This window comes from Falco cherrug, chromosome 8 (assembly GCF_023634085.1).
Source record: "Falco cherrug isolate bFalChe1 chromosome 8, bFalChe1.pri, whole genome shotgun sequence".
Taxonomy (NCBI): domain Eukaryota; kingdom Metazoa; phylum Chordata; class Aves; order Falconiformes; family Falconidae; genus Falco; species Falco cherrug.
In genome coordinates, this window is record NC_073704.1 from 61,435,363 (window position 1) to 61,452,090 (window position 16,728).

Consider the following 16,728-nt stretch of genomic DNA (forward strand, 5'->3'; position numbering starts at 1 on the left):
ATTGTGTATGTTTAAGTTTAAATTCAGCAGGCAAACTATGAAAGCTACTCACAGTTTCTAAAAGAATTTTATCAACAAAGAACCCAATTCATAAACTCCCTTTTTAGACACTGATGAACTTGGAATACATGTGTGCAGAACAGTTTAAGAATTTTTGTCTGCTTCCCCCACTGCTTTGCTTTTTTGGGTTTTTGCATTGTTTTATTTTGGTTTTGCCTTTTTTTTTTTTTTTTTAAATCATGCCAGGCAGAGGAAAAATATTTGTACAACTAACAAAAATCTTCAGAGGCCACATATCAAAACAGGGCAAAGTAAGTAACATTAGCATGCTGGTTTTCAGCAGGAGAAGAAAGCAGTGACCCTGGAATACAGCAAACTACATGAAGGAACATTTGCCACATGAGCCAGAGTTCAGAAAAGAGCAGCACAAGGAAAAGCTTTGTTTTCACATGCTGAAGCAGTGCAATCTACTCAAGTTCATTCTAGACCGAATTCTACTATTCAGTCAGTTCTCAACAACTGCCTTAACTGCTTCAAATTCCACTTGATTTCACAGTGGGATGAAGCCCCTTCTCAAATGTCCCACTAATTACATGTTCAGCCAGACTTTATCTCTTCCCAAACAGTGTGAAGCTAAAATTCTCAAAGCAACCATGCATTCTTCAAGAACAAACACAACATGTTATCTGTCTTTACTGAACAATCTTCCACAGCAACCCTCACAGCATGTGTTCTCTAGATCAAAAGTTTTCCATAGTATCTTCATTACGGGGGGGGGGGGGACAACCCAAAACAAAATCCAGAAACAGCTGCCAAAACACAGACTTTCCTATCAAAAACTTATCTCCCCAGCAGACTTGTATGGCTGATGAGGTGTCTGACTCACTTGTGTGACTTACACACAAGTGTAACTCCATTTTTATGGAGAAAAAAACCCACAAACACATGTGCATTCTTTGAGAAGTGTGAAAGAACAGCCTAGACAATTAATCAAGAGCTGTTTGTATGACCAGCTTCACTACTGGTTGTCCTCCTGACAAATCATCTCAGCCATCAAGGAATTTATTCTAGCAGCTCTTAGAAATCCTCACTCAGTCTCTTTTAAGTTCCACTCATGACAGTGATAGGTAATATATGCAGAAGCTAGTAGTATAGAAGCTACTAGTAACGCTCTTTAAATTATGTTTAATAACAGATGTTTTTCTTCCCTGAATAGACACACGTGCCTTACATGAACAAGCAAAGGCAGCAAAGCAAAGGCAGCAAGTCAGAGAATGAAGAATATGCTCCAAAACCAAGCAGTATTTCTAAACAATACATTAGTGTTACTAACATAACAAAGATGCAAGTTCAGCATGAATAAACATTTTGCTACTAGACCACGTTATCAAATTATCATCCACGCAGTCATGGTTTATGACTTTTGAGTGCTTTAACTGACACAATGAATGGGCATTGCAAAGCATTAGGTGTGGATGTATAAATTAACTATTACATAACTCTCTCTTCCAGTTGCTCATAGCCTTGCTATATTTAGCAAATGCTAAATACCTTTTAAGTCAAATACCTGTTGTGGTTTTTCTCTCCTCCTTCCTTGGGAGGAATTACAAATTTAGCTGCTTCCTAAAATTAGAAGTCCAGAACAAAAATTAAAAAAACATTGTTGTCAGAGAAGCTTCTCTACACTCTTGCTATTCTCACACAAATCTCCAATGTCTCAGTAAAATGTAAGTTTCTGATAAAATGGAAATTTCACTTTATTTGAAACTTACTTGAGCTTTATGGGTGCTATTTTCACTCCCACAAAGATCTGGCATCTGAAAACTACCAGACATATGAAGAGACATGACAAGGTATGCATGGCGTACATAGTATCTACACTCTTGCTGATGGAACATGGCCATAACTTGTTCTTGTTGTTACATCCCCTTAAAACTGGTAGCTCTAGAATTTCTATTTTTAGTATTCTATATTGAAGTACTTCAAGTCTAGCAAAATTACGTTACATTACTCACTATGGGATGCAAAGCCAGAAAAAGGTTCCATTGGTTACAGAGCATAAAATTTTTACCAAACACGAATCCCTAATATTTACTGTGAAAATGTGAATGCTTATTTCATTCTGAATGGTTAAACTATGAACAGTATCTATTTTAAAACACAACTGAAGTTAAATAAATTATAGTTCCACGTGATATAATCCAGGTAGTATTCAATGAGAGGTTTACTTCACATATACCTCCAAAGAATGTGGAAGTTCCTGTCAAGTTACCAGCACCCTTCTGGTATCTGAACATCCATCCCACTGTTGAGTCATCCTGTATGTGTGCCTGGATTCCTTAACCAGAAGGCAGGGACGGGTCCCAGAAGATGAACTGACCTGTGAAGCCACCAACCAAAGAAAGTGTTCCGCAATGTCTGAGAGACCCACAGGAGTGACTAAAATCAGTTTGGGAACAAAGACTGAGATAAACAGTACCCACTGCACTGCAGGGCAGATGTGGAAGCAGAACTAAGGAATGTGACAGGCAAATTAGTTTTACCAAACATTACCTGAAAACTACTGTTTAACTAATGGTAAGGTGTAACTGTCATCACAAATCTAGTTTTTGCATTATCTACAATTTTAGTCACATCAATACTCTCATGCAACACAGATACACCTCTGGATTCTTGAATATTACCTATAGAAATTACAAATCTGGTTAAGAAATGTTAATTTTTTTCAGCTTACCGTACACTAAAAACACATGAATCAAAATAGTCAAAGATATGACCTCTTATGTTTTAAAATTTAAGGACTCCTGGCTTTAGATGTTACTCACTTTTACTTCGTAAGCATGTTTACTGCATCATGATAATCTTGACAGTAAACAACTATTTTGGCTAATTAAACTATCTGGAAAAAAAGATACCAATGAAGTACGAGTATCTGCCCATATACAAATATGAAAATCCTACCCTGTATATTAGTGTGAAAGAGTATCTTGGTCTGCTATAAGAAAGTATATGCAAACCCTCCAAATTCAGTTACCCAGTTTACATTATTCAAAAATGGTTTAATGGAAAGCTATGGGAACAGCAACACACACCTTACTAAATCATGACAAACTTGAAATGAAAAAATAGATTTAGAAACTGAAAGTACTTACAGTGTTGTGTTCAACATCTTTAGAAACCTTCTAACACTAAACATTTTTATTTTTCTTTAGAAGATAGGAGACACAAGGCTTTAGATTCTCCCAGATCATATCATCATCTTTTGAAAAATTACCCAGTTAATATCAGCTTTATAGTTGTAAATTCTAACATGGGTGTAATACACGTGTTAGTTATGAATACAAAAGAAGCAGCCCCCACCTCCTAAGCAAAAACTCAAGTCCCAAAATCTGTGCAAGTAATGCTGTTGGTCAGCTCGTGCATCAGAAAATTTAAGAGCTGTGTCTTTAGTCATGCTTGCCTATAATTAGAAAGTTTATGTACATTAGTAACTCTGTAGATAGCATCTGAAGAAGTTTGTAATTTACGGTGGCCTTGTATTGCAGTCTACAAGTATTACATGTTCGGTGAAGTGAGCAGACTGTCCCTTTGCAATTTCTGCATGGTACACCAAATTCATTTGCAAAACTGCTGTCAGTCGCTAACACATAAAGGTAGGTTTATAATGACACATGTAAACAGAATACATAAATAACACTATCCTTGAGAGTGCAAAACACTGAGATGCAATTTAAAGATTCAGCGCAGAAGTGCACTAAGTGTAAGTTTATAAACCACATGACATATTTTGAAGCAGCTTTCTTACCTGAAGAATGCTTCCAAGTTACAATAGGCAATAAATGAATGAACTGAGGCAGGTGCGGCCATGGGGCATTCACAAGCATCTGTTTGCTTTCCCCTCCTGTCCACATAAAATGCCACAATAACCTTCATTAGTTTTGAGAAAAAATAAACCTTGTGTTACATCCATACAAAAATGATAGGGGAAAATGCTGACATCAATGTAAACATTTTCTTGCTTTAATAAAAGAGCTTGAGGGCATCATCTTAACACAATGTATCTTACCTCACACTGCAAATACAGTGGGATTAACAGAAATGTGAGGTCAGATTAAGTACAAAACTATGGGAAACAAGTGTTGCAACTGCATTCATTGTACCGGCCAAAAGTACAACGTAAACTAAGTTATTCTATGTTTGCGTTATTATTACCATTAGTAGAGAAGTTTGGTAAACAATACCACCTGTAACTACTGATATAATCTAAAAGTCATGGAAAACACAGGCAGGGGGAAAAACCCAAAATGTTTTTTCTGTCTTTTTTCCCTTCATTGGCAAGGTTGTCTGCTGGCCTAGGGAACTATGTGACAGATGATCAGATCACAGAGGCCACGTGTTACAGCCTCCTACCACCAAAGGTGCAGCAGGCTTCAGTCACCAGCTGGTACAGCCCTGGGCATACCGTCACATGGCAAGGAGCAAGACAGGAGCCACAGCCCACCAACAATAAACCACCCAGCCTGCAGCCTCCTCCCTGTTTATGAGCTCCCAGAAAATAGATGACAGTCTGTACAACCTGGCAGTGTATCACAAACTATCACATCAAGGTGGCTGAGATTCGAAGTCCCTTGTCTCCCTCCACATCATTTTCATTTAATACTGCTTCACATATAAGTTTGTGTTTCAGTGTCTTCCATCATAAGTAATCCTTTAAAGCTTTACCCCCAAAAATATCACAAAGTTTGCTTTTATAAAAACACACCAAATAACTGAAATCTTCCTCATGATAAACTTTCATTCCGGGGGGGGGCACAAGAAGAATAGTATACCCTTCCACCTGTCCTAAACTCAGGATTTCAGCATTCTTCCCAACACTTCTCAGTGTGGCTGCAGGCAAAACAATTGTTAATGGTAAAATTACAAGTGAGAATTAAGAAAAGGATAGTAATATCCTTTTATAGTAGGAAATGTATCAAATACAGTTCTGTTAATGTAGTTGATAAAAACTAGCTACAATGTTCAGCTGGCTTCTAAATTTCACAAAGGTTTGGACTGGTTACCTGTAACAGCTGAATACTTCTTCCTAACCACAGAATACCTAGTGATGAAGTGAGCTTCTCTTTCACACACCTGTCCTAGAACCCCTCAGTGCAGAAGGAATTTTATACTTTCACATTTCAGAGAGAAGCAGCAAAACTTCAGATACTACATTTAAAAACCAAAAAAAGTTACTGAAGGTTCTTGTTAACAAAAAGACATTAAGTAGGTGTACAGTCTAATAATGCTTCCTCCAAGTGTCCAAGGCCAAAAGAACCATCCATCCAAAGCAGCTTAAACCATGTCAGCTCATATAAGCAGAAATGTTTATAATTAATAACTAGTTATTAGAAATGCAATAAAATACAAGCTTCTTATGTAAATAACAGTAAATTGTTAGTCTAAGGCAGAGTTACCCAGATTACTATCAAAGACAAACAGCAACACAGTCATTGAATTGAAACATTTTGATGGTTTCTCAAATCTATTCATATCCTCACTTGTGTAGAGCAAAGTATCAAATATTGATGCACAACCCTATACAGCTGTTTTCCCCATAAACATTTTGATCTCTGTGTCCTGTGATCAAGTATTTTGCACAGCTGCACGTTACCCTACTCAAACAAACTCAATTCCACAAAAAACAACAGGGATGGAGAAAAATCCAAGTTAAATAACTGTTTCTGCAGCTTATCCTGGTAACAGAACCATAAACTTCTGCTAAAGTTAAGATGTTAAAATCTGTCCCGTGACATGGGGTCTCGGCAGGGGATTCTGAGAAGTGGTCAGCAGTGGCTCAGTTAAGCAAGCAGCTGCACACTACTTCCCATGCTACAGTGTCAGTTGTAAAGAAGCGGGTTTATTACTATAACCCAACATATCACAGATTCAAGCCACAAAGAAATAACTGCTTCCTCCAATTTGTCGATTTGCCCTTTCAGTTCCCAACACCAAGACTCAGCAGGAATTAATAAAACACCATAAAACCAGGTTTCTAATAGAGACAGTAAAAAAACCCAGACAAACCAAAACCAAAAACCAACCACAAACCAAAACAAATCCAGCAGAAATGAAGTTCCCGAGAAGCAAAAAACCTTTCAAATAACTAAGCCTGGAAACTCACTGTGATAAAGCAAGCATTGTCATAATTAAGCTTTAACTTTCTAATACTTGGAAATTAATATTTACAGATCTGTCTTTAACAGCTGCAGCATTTGTCACATTAATCATAGTGTCTATAAGATATCACAGTTCAGTGAAAATATCAAGGTCACCCACTCACACCACCAAGGAATTCAGAGTCCGGCTGGGGAACAAGAGCAGCAGACACCGTACACGAGAAAAGCAGCGCTGGGAAGATGTTGCAGCTGCTGATGCAGCTTCAAATTCAGATGCTGAGTGTGGTTCAAACACAGATCCAAAATGCATTTTAAGCTGAAGCCTCAGAAGATCTAGTCCTTCAGTGTGACAAGCTCCAAGATTAAGCTTTTTCTTTGTTTAGGCCACAGCAATCTTGTAATGTGTGGCATTTTTGCTGCTGAACAGGATTATTGCTGGTTTTTTAAATCCATCCTCATTTTTCTCAAAGCTGAGCCTCTGTCTCAAGGGGTTTATTACATTTTCAGTACGTGCATGATAAAACCTCTACAACTCAAGACTAACAGCGCTCAGCTGAACACCCTCATCCTTGCATTAGTTTTAACTGAAGAAATACAAACACATCATCCCTTTTAGCCTTATTTAAGCAGCAGAATCCAGCAATCTGTGGTCTACTGATGTACTATTTTCAGAAGCCACCCACACCCGGAGCGCCCTCGGACCGCGACCACCAGCCAGGCCCCCGCCCTGTTTTACTACACAACGCGTCTGAAGCTCCAGCTCTGCCAGCTCTCCTGAGGGCTTGCCCAAGCATGACACCGGCAGGCAAAAAATATACATATATTCTACAAGTTCTCTAGAAATGTTTTGACCCGACTTTAACAAGCCATTTAAGTTCTTTACACCGGAAAAGACCCTCCTCCTCCAACCGACGGCTGGGCATCCCCAGCTGCGATGCCCAGCTGCTCCCCCCCTGCGTGGGGACAGCCAGGCCATCTCAGAGGGCCCAAACCCGACGATAAAGCACATCCAGCTCTTCCTGAGGTTTGGAATTTCTGTTCCACCTGAAGCTCCAGCAGCAGGCGGCTCTGAGGGAACGCGGCCCGGGGCAAGGCATTACCTGTCTCGGAGGTGTCCTCCGGCGGGGAGGCAGCGCGGCCAGCTCCCTGACCTCCCCTCAGGCCGAGGGCGGGAGTTTACAAACGCCACACGTACGCGGGAGCCCTGCTGAGGTCAGGCTTCCTCACGGCTCAACAAGAATTAAGGTCTCCAGGCGCGGCGTCCCACCGCCCCCCGGCCGCCCCCGGCAGTGGCGGGGCCCAGCCCGGGCGCAGAGCGCAGGGGAGGGGGGGAGGGAGGGAGGGGAGGTGCCCCGGATCCTCCCGGCCCGCCGAGGGGAGGAGCCGCCGGCCGCCGCCCCAGCGCGCAGGCGCAGTGCCGCGCCCCGGCCCCTGGCGGCGGGCGCCATTTCGCGCCCGGGCGAGCCTGGGCCGGCGGCAAAAATGGGGAGGGCGGGCGGCGAGGGGAGGTCTGCGCCTGTGGAGCCGGCTGTGCCGCCTGCCCGGCAGGGAGAGGTTCCACCATCGCCCCCCCCCCCCCCCCCCCAGTCGGCCAGCGTTCTCCCCTGCCTCCCCAGAGCCGCAGGGGTGGTTGCTTCTCCTGGGCAGGTCTCCTGAGGACCTGTCTCCCACTTAATCTCTGCCTTGTGTATTGTGCTTCATTTTCCCTGACATGAAGTACCTGTAACCCCATTATATTCCTTGAGCTGGGGCAGCTTTGGCCTTTGTAAAGTGCCCTGTGAGCCTTACTCAGGCACAGCCTCCTGCTGCCAGAGCTGGGTCTCTGAGGCAGTGTTGTGGCCTGCAGGGTCAGAATGGATGTGGGAGCAACACACTTGTGCTGACCAAGCAAAAATAAAGTCAAAGATGAGAATAAATGTAGTATATTCTATTACAATACAAGGGAATATAGCATGCAACACGGTAAAGGGAAACTACCAGTTATTATGCACAATATGCTAAAAAGCAATAGGAGCAAAGCATCAGATCATTCTTGAAAAGTGTTACAGAGACTAAGGAAGGGATTGATCACCAATTACCACTTTAATTAATCACCCAGGTCTGCACTTTGGCTGGGAGTTTCATTGTAGCCAGTGCCAGGAGTCTCTTGGTGACTGGGAAAATTCCTGTGTGGTGCGTCCACCCATAGGTGAGGCTTCTGGCCCAGTCCCAGAGCTTGCCCATCTTTACACTCAGTGTAAAACAAAAATAGTTTACATACCGAGTGTGTGTAAACTTTTTACGTTTAGGCTAAGTGCAGATGTGCACTATCTTGTGATCTGTAAGGTTCACTCTTGCCAGGGACGTTGGGCAGATGCCCGAGCGCGGTAGAGTTACCACCATGACAAGGCCACACACAATATTATTGTCTGGATGGTCCTGCTCGTATCTCGCTTGCTCAGGGGGCACAGGACAAACACCACCTGCTGTCCTTGAGCTCCTCGAGTTCACTGTCCAAGCTAAATGATTCCTAATTAAAGATAATGACTTTTTCATAAGCAGTAATCAATACATTTCTATCACAAACACCTTCTCTGCAGCCTTCCATTTCTGCCCCCCTCAAGGGAAGCCTCTGCCAGCCTAGGCTGGTTAGTCTGCAGCTGACTGCGTACACTTCAAAAGAAGTGTAAAAAAAAAGTGTTGTTTTTTTTTTTTAAAAAAAAAAAGATGGAATACAAACACCTTTTGCTGATTGTTAGCTACCTGTTGGCCTAAAAGGGCCTCATTCTGAACAGCAAGGCTTTCCCCACTTGCTATGTGTATCCTCACTGCCTGTCTCTTCAAAACACCCTGCCAAGGGCAGAATGCGTCTTACGTCCAAACCAGAGATCCCAAAAGTATACCTCTTCATTTACAACCTAAATCATAACAAAAAAACTTTTGCAGATTTTATCAGTGCAAACATACTGCATAACAACCCATTGCTAGTCAGTGTTTCTTTATGATTCTAGTTATATCTGAACAATTGGGGGTTTATTACCAACTGCTGCAAAACACTCGCAACCACAGATTTCCTGGCTCTTGCATATAACAATAATGAACCAGTAACAAGCCTTTGTAGCATCTTTTAATGAAGAGATAATACTAAACTTGTGAAGCATTTCAGTGGTAGATTGTATTCACCCTATATAAAACCAAAGCTGGCCAAATGCAACTGAGTGTTTGTGTGACATCAAAATACAGTTTCTTCACACAGATCTGAAAAACTAAGAAATGAGTATGAGACCTAATGAAACAAACTGAAAGGAATATTTATCATACAGTAACTGTGACATCTTCAATGTATAGTTTCCTCAAGAATGACAAAATAACCACATACTTAAAATCAATTTAGTTTAGAAAATTACCAAAACTACTCTTACCTATATGGTTTTCAACTGTTTCACTCAGACTCTAAAGGAAGTAGAAGATTAAGTTCTAGTTAATTTTTTCAAGTCTTTTGTTCCTAGTATATGTGTTTTAACTGATTTTTCAGTAAATGCTACTACAAAAAGCACCTTTACCTTAGGAGTTACTAACTGTAGACAGTAATAGAGGATCGATTGTAAATGGAGATTAATGCAGATTTGCAGCTAGTATCTAAAGTCATGGGTTTCTTTGGTGCCTTGCCAATAACCGTTGGGCTGCTGTACAGGAACAGGTTCAAATGTACTTCAGAAAGATTCGTATAGACTAATCTCTGAGGCTTTCTGTATAGATAAGTTTCCTCTGCTGATCTAGTCTAGCAAAGACATTTTATAGCTAATTTAAAATGGAGAAGTATAGAACAGTATAAAAGAATACTATGCACTTTATAGCTATATTAATTGTTTCTGTAAAATGCTTATGGGTATATACAAACAACAACAAAAAAAATAGCTGTGGATTTGTTAGTACTGGAAGGAAATAAGCACAAACATGGGCACACACCAGGAGCTTCTGTCTTCTACTCATCTTCTAGGTATCGCATACGTGCCTGGCACAGAGGTGCTGCGAGCGTCTCCAGATCCTTCATCTCGTACACAAGATGGAAAGAGCTGAAGGCAAACTGCACTGCTGGATACAGGCCCTCCTTACCTAACCTGTTACTGGGGGCTGCTCCTGTCATCCAGCCTCTCAAAGTCAAGCTTAGCCTTTCTGCTGTGGTTGTCTCTGCCAGAGACAGATTTACAGAAAGAGATATTCTACTCACCTCTCACGTCTATGGTGGTTACAGGAATATTTTGCATAGTATTTCCCACAGGTTTCATAATATACTCTTTCTGTACTTTGATCAAGAGTGATGTTCACATTTTTTATCATTGGGCTTTGAAGTAGTAATCAAGATAAACAATTTGAGTAAACCCATGAGTTAATTTATGTAAGAAAGCTTTCAGGAAATCAAAAGTTTCCTGAGACTGAAGAAAGAATGTGTCCATTCAGAATCATGACACCATTGTACTTGGGAGATTTGCAAGAGCTGTGTGAAAAGTCAAGACTAGTCTTTTGAGATTATTGGCCAATTTCAAACTAGTTTTTATGCAGAAGGGCTCCAGAAGCAAGAGGACGGGGGGTGGGGAACGGGTGTGGGTTGGGGGTGAGGGGAACGGGGGGGGTGGGGAAAGGGGGGGGGGGGCGGCAGGAATCATGAAGGAAATAAAGTCAAGCATGTTTGTTGTCAGATCAAGTAGGAAACCATGCACTATATTGTGCTGTACAATAGTTTACACAGGTAGTTCTCACCAAAAAAAAAAAAAAAAAATATCACCGCCAGCTTTTTTTGATACGCTAACTTGGCATAACTGAATTTCATAGCAGGACTTCTACATTTTAATGCAAGCCCTACTTCATTTTCACCATGACCATGACTCTGTCAAATCCACATAACCAAAGGATTCTCATGGTTGCACGCTTGCTATCTTGAACTCTTGACAGGTAACAGTGGAGGCCAGTTGCGTGGGCTTCGACTAAAGTTTTACACAGGCACCATCATTTCCATGCTGAACGATACTCAGAGCCAGGCTAGCTTATCTTTGAAAGTAGTTGCATTTGTATCAATGTGCTAAACCAAAAAAGTACCATGTTGTAGCTTCTCCTTTTAAAAGATTCATTTTAGAAAGAACCATGTATTTCACAAACAGTATTGAAAACACAATGACATACTGTCATTCTTAATTTAAAACTCAGATACTTGAACTTTGTGATCAAACACGGCAGTTCTAACAATTTAAACGTCACGGATCAGACTAGAGCAGTAAATGATGATCATGCCCAGAAAGTAGGTTAGTATGTCATGTTTGCTGGAGGCTTGTGAGCTGCTCTGCTAGACACCAGCTGCTGCACAGGCAGGCAACGAGAAACAACCTGTCTTAGGAATAGAAGTCACCCAAGTTCCTTTGTAAAAGTTTCTGTAAGCTGCACTGAATATGAAATAAAATTAGTGAAAACAATAGCCTGTTTACATGCCTGCTTGCAGATGCCTTCCTTTATAAGAGATAAAACATGAGTTTATATGGACAAATCTTTATGAGACAATATTAAGCTTTTGGAAATGCAATAACAGTCTAATATTCTGTCTCCAGAAATAAGCATGAATCACTAAAGGGAGTAACTCCAAGTATGTTGTAATCTTACCCTTTTGTTTGATGGTGTGAGTATATAAGGTGGTTGGTTTTTATGTAAGATATATTATACTTGCTTTATACATATATGCTAGACCTATGTCTTTCAGGCAAAACTAATAATATGTAAAGTTAGCAGTGCCCATTAAAATGCAAAACAATTGTAAGAGTACTGATATAGATGCTGTTTGTACTTTCTGTGGAAAGAGCCACCACAAAGGCATACTAAGAATTTTTTACTTGCCTGAAAATAAATTATTTAGAATAGAGATTCTGTATTCCTGTGGTATAATACAGGCTTGTTATTAAAATCCCATTGAACCAGTGTTTTAATCTCTAAAATAAAAATACATGCATATGTCATCTTTCATTAGCAGAGAGTGGTTATTCAGTCATTGACATTTTGAACAAGTTTTCAGTCAAGGCATCATGAGGGCTGGCTGGGAGCCCAGGGGGCACCACAGCCAGCTGGGCAGGGGTCTCACCAACCAGCTCAGGTTGGTCCAACCAACCTTACCAACCAGCTCAGCGAGGCAGGTCCAGAGGCAGCAGCTACATTCAAGCAAGAGTCCAACATCAGCGGGCAAGTCCCTGGTGGTGAGGCAGGTCTGAGGTCAAGGTCCTTGGCCAGGCAGAGAGGTGGCAGAGCCTGCGGCATTGCTCAGGGGGCAGTAAGGGGCCAGGGCTGAGCTTAGTGGGCACCTGGGGCCCAGGGACAAGGGTGTGGATGAGGCTGCTCAGGGTCATTAATTCCTATTAAGGTATTAATGTATTAGGGGCCTGACACTTTCCATAGGTAACTCTGCCCACTAATCCATAAAACAGAGATTATTTGATTCTCTGATTTAGTATTTTCTGAGCAGCATTAAAATAAATTGCCAGCTCATTAGAGTTCTGTTTACTGGTGTTGATAATAGATTGTCGTTCTGGGGAAAAGAAAAAATTCTCTGATTCAGACTTTTTGTGTCATTAGCTGTTTGGTAAATGCCACAGTGTGGCTGACTTGAGTAATGAAATCCTCAGAAATGACTGTACCCACTTAGGTTCTGATAAATGTCTTTGGGTTGAGCAGACAATAAATTGTCTTGAAGGTGTCACCTGTAATAACTGCAGTTCTGATTGCCTGCTTTAACAAATAAGTGCCCTCCATGCTGAAGAAAACACAAACCTTGGAGGACTAAGGCTGTCCAAAGTAGGCAGCTGAAGGTTTGATTTGATCAGAAAAACAGCTGATAATAGAAATAACTGATAATAAGTTAACACCTGAAGTAGCAACAAATATTTTGAGTTTTAATACTAGAAAAAGCTTTGTAGTTTTATGGTTGAGTTATGGCTCAAACAGGCTAGCTGTGAAAGCTGTGGAACACTGAAAGATTTCAGAGGAAGCAAGCAAGATTTTGGTCAAGGATGATACCTAGACATATGAAACTCTGTTTCAGGTCAGAGGGATTCACTGACCATTTAGTTCCCCCTCGGTCCTATGTTCCGTTCATTCATGCACTCTTTATGTCCATATCTTCTTTTTCTGCTACTGGCAAGTGCTCGTTTTTTTCACAGATTTGAGAAAATCAGTTCACCCAGTTGGCAAGAGGAGGAAGTGGGTTTGTTGCAGTTCCTCTGCCAGGGGAGAAATCTATAACAACGATAAAGCTTATAAAAGGGGTTTTGACCAGTGTCCTCCAACCTTTTTATTTTGTCTGTGGGGCCTAGGATTCATGCATAGATAAAATAATATTTTAGCTTTAGCAACCTTATCTTCCCTTTTGATTCATATTCATGACAATCTTTTCCAGTGACATGTTTCTACTAATTCTTTTCTGTACTGTGCACAGATGGTGTAAAGTAGGGGGGGATTTTAATGTTAGGTCATGGCCAGTGAACAAAAAAATTCAGAACTGACATGTTCTCTGCAATTTGAATTGGTTTTTTGCTCTCTAAAGGTCTGGGTGTTTTAATATATATATTGTGTTTACTTTCACATAATGCTATAGCATCACTTGGTCACAAGAGGGAACTCGCATATCAGTCTTTACGATCTGGTTTTCCTATTAAAACTGAGGACTCTGCAGACTAATAGGGGTTTGGGATATGTATGTGTGTGAGACACGTAAGTGTGCATACATAAATCTATGCATATTTATATGCCCATGCTTTTTAGTTACCAAAGAAGGGAAAGCATTCATAGAAATAAGGAACAATAACCCCAGCAAGCATGACAGCAGAAGGAGCCTTAGGATGGCCCCAAAATAACTTTCTTATACTCATGGGTATATATCTTACACTCATGAGTATATGCTCATGGGTTATGGCTTATCTGTGTTCCCACACTGTGGTTGTGTAAATCTCAAAACTAACTCTAACATACGGTATCGGGGCACAGACGGAGCAGAACATGTGCCCTCCCAGCAGAGCCTGACCAGCAGGGATTACTCTCACCGTTAGTTTTGAGCAGCCTTGAGTTTTAACTTTCTGTTTTGAGCCCAGGATTGCCTTTCACCTTTGCAGAGAGTCCCTTGCCAGCCAAAACTTGACTGTACTTGGGATCTATCCCAAAATTCATAGTATTAAATGTACATGCATATCATTTGGTTGTTAACTGTGCTTATTAAAGGAGAAGACTCAAATACTAATTAACTTGCAATTTCTGCTAGATGCCAGTGGCAACAGCATGGATTGTATCCAATCTGTTCGAGGCTCATTTTTTTTTAAATAAATAAACCTATAAATCCAGAGCTTTCTAACCTTAATTACATTGTCATTGTATTAACATTGAATTAACATTGTCTTCAGAACTTGTTGTCACGCGTCTTCCTACAGTGATGTTCCCACTGGTCAAGCAACCAGCCAGCAATCCTGCTAGTGTATTTGTAATTTCTTTCCAGAAAACACGGAATAACTGGCCCTAATACACCGAGTACAGTGTGGAAAGTTCTTTGAAACATTGCTGGTGTTTCTGTACAACTGCTGGAGAAGACAGCCTGCATGCAGCTTACAAGATAACCCCTGACAGTTCAGTAGCTGAATTTGGATCTGGATTTGCTGACATTTGAGTTGTAGATGAGCAGTGTGGTTGATTTCCTAGGAACTGGTAGCCACCTTCCTGTGTGGAAGTGAACTACCTTGTCTCACTCACCCCTGCGGTGTGCCTGGTCCCTCACAGATTCATTAGGCACTGCTGTTTCAAGCACAAATTGTAGTGGCCCTTTAGCTTATCCCATGGCGGTGAAGCAGTGCAAACCCACTACACTATGCTAGCATGAGGCAGTCCTGGTTGATTTATCTTTCAGATGTATCATCCATTTTGCAAATTTTCCATTTTGTCCTCTGACCTTGTGAGTTCTCTAGTTCCCTTCAAGTTTTCTTGCTGTACAACTGCTCCCCTTCAGGTACAGCATCATGAAGAACATCCCCACTGTGTCTGATGGCACTGCTACAGCTGCGGTGGATGTTGGGCCACACATCGGTGATGTGCTGCAATGAATTTGGGGCCCTTTAGAAAAGAGGAGGTGTCCTGCAACATAGGGCTGATTCCTAGAAGAACTGTTAATGTATTTTGTTTTGGATCTGGGAGTAGATGTTTGGAGAGATGTGCAAGTTTCAAGAAGCACAGAGTGGATTCTGTGAAGCTGATTCTTGTTCATGCAGTGAAAGAAGCCATAGACAGGAGAAGTCAGCTCTCCTAACCTGAGCTTGCTTACTGAACCACGAATCACATGGGTGTCTGTCAGTTTTGATAGATGGTAGGGCTGCTGGTCTTGAAACTTCTAAGAGAAGGTTACATGTAACTAATCATTATCCATAATCTGCACGTCTGATTTATTAAACAATCTAATTATTAATTTAATTGCACCACACCCGCATACCATTGTTCTGTTTGTTTAACTTGGCGGGTTAAGAAAGTTTGCACAATCTAATTTTGAAGATCTAAAAAGTCTGGGGTTGGTCCAAGAAAATTACAAATAATAAGATCAGACCTCAAGCCAGGTGTACAGTCACGAACATGTCTCATGCTGTTAGGAGTTACCACATGGGACCGCAACCTGGATGTGAGCACAAACACACTGTCGGAAAGATCAAGACACTCTCAAGGCTGTGTCTTTTAGCTGCTATATTTTTGTGTGCTGTTGCTGATTCTGGACACGGTTTGTGTCTCAATATACTTTTAGATGCACTTTACAAGTGTATGTGTGTCTTTTTGTAATAAATACAGTCAAATTACAGGACTGGATGCTCCTTGGAAAAGAGTGTGTGATAGGATACTGTTGTTATTCTGTGAGGCTGGGCTCTAGCCAATGTAATCTTTGTGGGTTAATCTGCAATAACTGGTCTTCCAGCTTGATCAGGAATTTTGGTAGGGGTGACTGCAAATATAGTTACCAAAATGTGAAGTAAAACCAAAGCATGGTAATAACTGAACGTTTCACAATGGAGCCAGAAGAATGCCAGCTGTGAACCATGAAGAACCATGTGGCAGTGTTTGGTTCATTCCAAGAAACTTTGAGGAAAAATTGAATGGGAACAAAAAGCATTTAGTCTTCATTATTAATTCTCTTCAGTTTTTTTCAGAATACCTCATTCAAAACCAGGAGTTTTTCCTTAGTTTTCAGTTGCTGGAAATTAAAAAAATGTTTTTGTAAATTTTCCAGCAAGAACATTAATAGCTAGATACTGCTTGGAAATATTTCTACTTTGAGGACACAGACCTTTAGATTTTACATTTATTATGAAAAAGATTGAGCTAGATCTTGTAAGAATTCATTGTAGATGCATCCATTATGTTTTTCACGTCAGACAAGACTTGTAAGGAGTCATAGTTATGTCAGTTTTCCTTTCATTAGTGGTCAATATGAAGAAGATGAAGCATGTTGCCGCAAGTACTTACCTGGCTGTTGATTGAAAAGATACCTTTAATGAATACATGTAGAATTGGCCCTTGTGAACAGAAAAACTGATGT